General features: G+C 36.9%; 1 non-coding gene across 1 annotated transcript; it reads right to left on the bottom strand.

Moving 5' to 3' along the window:
• Positions 1-3,195: 3,195 nt before the first annotated feature.
• LOC114702954 lies at positions 3,196-3,318 on the bottom strand. Its single transcript, XR_003736071.1, has one exon. It is a non-coding gene; the product is annotated as a small nucleolar RNA SNORA21 (small nucleolar RNA).
• Between the last annotated feature and the right edge of the window lie 1,284 nt (positions 3,319-4,602).

A 4,602-nucleotide genomic window follows, 5' to 3' on the forward strand; every position in this document is an offset into this window, starting at 1 on the left:
CATCATAGAAGTAGTCAAACAAATTATGTTATATTCTTCCAGAAGGATTGGAAACATTAAATACAAATGATAGTTTCATGGTATATACAGGACATTGTAAAGAATATTTCATGTTATTAAAAATGCCATGATAGCATTATATGTTCAACAGAAATCTTTCAAAGCTGCATATGTAATTTGATATTCTTTCTTGAAGACAGTATGAAAAATGAAATAGGTTATAAAAAAATACACATACACACATATATATGCACACACCCATGTATGCACATATACCATAATGCACTGTGTGTAGATGGATCAAGGTACTTATATACATGTAAATAGATTGTACATTTTTTTACATTTTAATTGTTTTTATTTAGTTAGTTAGGTGAATACACACATGCCACAGTGCTCATATGGATGTCAGAGGACAACTTACAGGACTTAGCACTACTATCATTCTACCATGTAGGTCCTAGAGATTGAATTCAGGCCATTTTTTTCCCAGCCTTAAATTAAAAATAATATAAAATTTTACAGCAGATATTTGGATTCAGATGTACTGTGATCCCATCATGGGTAAACCTTAAAAGGGAGAGCTGAATATAATTTGCAAAGTGTTGTTTTCTCCTACATATTTTACTGATACGTTATCATAAGGACACATTATCATTTATTTATCAAAACTTGAAAATGCAAATGTACCAAAATGCTTGTAAGATCTGAAAAGATCTTTTAAGATAAGTTTGACAGCATCACTGAAAATAATAACAGTAATTTCCATTTATCTCCATTTATTTGGTACTCCACAGAATAACTCCACAGTCTTTTGGTCTAATGGATTGATGAGTAATTTCTTACTGTGTTTCTCTAGCATCTCTGGGCAGATCACCTAAGCACCTGCTCTTACATGTCCAGATAGTGGACATCTGAGAGGAAAAACTAGAGCATCACCATGGCCATTGATGTTCCTATAAAACCATGTGTCCCATGCTTCTGATATATCTCTCTATGGAAGATTTTCATTGGTATTTAGAGGTAAAATTTCCAAATACATACAAGGTTTCTCATCTTTTTTTTTTCCACTGACTTCTTTGGAGTTGAAAACTTAGGTGTTTTACTGTGATCTTTGTATCTGTTGCATTTATTTGTGCCTGGGAAAGTGTGTGTGTGTGTGTGTGTGTGTGTGTGTGTGTGTGAGAGAGAGAGAGAGAGAGAGAGAGAGAGAGAGAGAGACAGACAGACAGACAGACAGACAGACAGAGACAGAGAGACAGAGACAGAGACAGAGACAGAGAGACAGAGACACACAGAGAAATATCTTGTGGGAGTCTGTGCTCTCCTTCCACCATGTGGTTCCCAGGGATTGAACTCAGCCATCAGGCTTGGTGGCAAGCACCTTTACCTGCTGAGCCAGCTTACTGGTTCAAAGATACCTTTCTATGTTACAAATATTCAACTAGATCTATGAGTTACCGATCTGCATTGCTTGACTCTTTTCTGTCACCTTTTGAGCTTACTGAGTAAACTTGCACTTTTTTCTCCCAAGATGCAATCTGCATGGACATCAATTAACAGTGCCACAGAAAAGTTCCCCCTCTCTTTCTAATCAATCTTGACTGACCCAATGAAGCTGTTTTCTATTTTTAGGTTTTGTTGTTCATGAAGTAGGAGTTCTAACTGATCGTTTTCATTTAATCATGTCAGCTTTTTTAAAAGATGAGCAGGTCACAGGTCCTCATGTTTTATTATTCCTCAGACAACACTGAAATATCATCTCTATATCACCTATTGCCCTACCTTCTCTAGTTTTGACAGACAAAATAAAACACCAGCAGTGGCGAGGCATCTCTTTTAAATGCATATAACAGATGGCATGATTTGAACTCCACAGCAGAGAAGAACTGAAACCCAAACTTCCTCTATGAGGTAGCAGTTGCTTAACTGACGTTCTGCACACTCCTGTGGTACAAATTGCTTCCCAAACAATATGCCTTAAATTGAAATGCTCTAAGATACTTACTATCGTCTCAGCTTCTGTTATCCTCCCCCCCCCCCCCGCACTAAAATTCCAGTTTCTGTTCTTTCATCATCAGCTATCCTCTTCCGAGCTCTCTAATAACTGGCAGTGGGATTGGGATTGTGTGAAGCAACTTAAAGAGATGTAGCTCCGACCTCTATGTTTTCTATCCTAAAAATAGCGCTCCACAGAGCTACCATCATTTAAGGAAAATAACAGCACATGGAACAATGTCATAAACATGTTTTACCCAGCTGTTCCTCCTGTCTCTGTTTTTTTTTTTTTAACTTTTCAGTGATATATAATTACATACTCTAAAATTCTCCAATCTTACGTGTATAATTCAATGAATTTTCACAATATTTAAACCCTTGTACCTGGCACTCCAATGTACTAGATTTTCTATTATTCCAGAAAGTTTCTTTTCATCTCTATCCAGTCAGTTCTCTTCATCAGACACTTACTGCCCTGATTTTCATCACCATAGATGAGTTTTCTCTGTTCTAGCACTTCATATACATGGAGCCCCATGTATCTGATTTTTTCCCACTCAATATAATGTTACCCTTCCATGTTGCCTTATGCATTACAAGCTCCTTCCTGTTTATTGCTGGGTAGAAATTCATTGTGCATATATACCACAATTTGTTTTCCATTCTTTTATTGATGGGCACCCAGTATATTTGTAGTTTTTAGCTACTTTGAATAAAGTGGCAACAAAAATTCTCTACTTGAATGTTTTTGAGGACATGTGCTTTAATTTCCCAATTTTTCACTTCCAGGGAAGGAAACATGTATTATGATTAGTTTTATGTTCAATTTTATTAGGAAATGTCCATATGCAGCATCATTTTAGATGCCCATCAAAAATGAGTCCTTACCAAGGCTCTGAGTCCTTGCCATTGGTGCAGTTACCTTTAAGAATGTAAATTTGTATTAAACAATTTCGCCATTTTAGTGAGTACGTGATTGTTTTCATCTGTATTTCTGTGATGTGTGAGCATCTTCTCATGCATTTATTGGTTATTGATAAATGCTCCATTTGTTGTGTTTATTCAAGTTTTTTACTCTTTTTTTGGGGGGGAGTTGTCTTTTTAAAAATTTCATTTGTAGGAGTTATTTATACATTCTGGATACACCTGAGCTATTTCTGTTTTCATTCCAGGTCTGAGCATGATTGCTCATTTTCTTCTTGTCCCAACACTGATTGAAGCAAACAACACAACATGTTGCCGCTTCACCCAAAAGCAGTGGTTTCACTCAGTCCCTTCTTGATGGCTCAGTGGGTCACTAGCAGAATGTTCATTTTTTAGTGGTCTATTTTTTCTAATAGTTTTATTGTTGAGCTTTTATATTCAGTGCCAGCATTCATATTGACATTCATGTGGAGGTCAGAGGGTAAGTTTTCGGAGCTGCTTCTCCCATTATACCATGTTGATTGCTATAACTTTATAGTAAATTTTACAGACAGGATGTAAGTTTCCAAGTTTGGTTTTCTTTTTTTCAGAATTTTTACTCTTCATACTGCAATTGGGGATTGAACTCAAACCATCAGGCAAGTGCCTGTATCAGTTGAGCCATATTGCTGCCTCCCATACCTTTTATAAAATTTTTCTTAATGCACAGCCTGAATAGTTTGTAACTAACAAATAGGTAACACAGCTGAGGAGGCTGGTCAGTCCAAGATCAAAATGTAACTCCCAAAACTTACCTCCTTAGAGTCAACCATCCTACTGTCTTTTGAAATGTATGGGAAACTATTCTACGTAATGAAAGTATGTACACATTCCATTGTAGGAACACAAATAGTAGGATACTCTACTGATATTTCCAATGGTCTTAGGTGACCCCTGTGAAAAGATCATTCGACCTTCAAAGGGGTAGGTAGTGACTCATAGGTTGAGAATCACTGTGTTTCAGGCACATGCAGCCCACACCTAGCTCTTACATAAGTGCTAGGATTTTTAACTTGGATATTCTCCTTTTCACAGCAATTGTTCTTACTCCAATACAATACTCATATTGTTCATCAATTTGCATTTTTAAAGTTAATCATACATCTTGCAGACTTTATAGATGTCTTTTTTTTTAAAGGTTTATTTATTATGTATACAGTGTTCTGCCTGCATGTATGCCTGCAGGCCAGAAGAGGGCACCAGATCTCACTACAGATGGTTGTGAGCCACCATGTGGTTGCTGGGAATCGAACTCAGGACCTCTGGAAGAGCAGCCAGTGCTCTTAACCTCTGAACCATCTCTCCAGCTCCCTATAGATGTCTTTTAAAAGAAAAAAAAATTGAGGCTTAAAGAAGTAAAAATACTTGCTGTGAAAATGAGAATATTCAAGTTAAAATCCCTAGCACTTGTGTAAAAGCTAGGTGTGACTGTGTGTGCCTGAAACACAGTGGTTCTTAACCAGTGGGTCATGATCCTTTGGGGTCAAAGGACCCTTTTACAGGGGTTGCCTAAGACCATTGGACATACCAGATATTTATATTACAATTCATAACAGTAGCAAACATACAGTTATGAAGTAGCAACTTAAGTAATTTTGTGGTTGCAGGTCAGCACAACATGAGGAACTGTATTAAAGGGTC

This window comes from Peromyscus leucopus, chromosome X (genome assembly GCF_004664715.2).
Source record: "Peromyscus leucopus breed LL Stock chromosome X, UCI_PerLeu_2.1, whole genome shotgun sequence".
NCBI lineage: Eukaryota > Metazoa > Chordata > Mammalia > Rodentia > Cricetidae > Peromyscus > Peromyscus leucopus.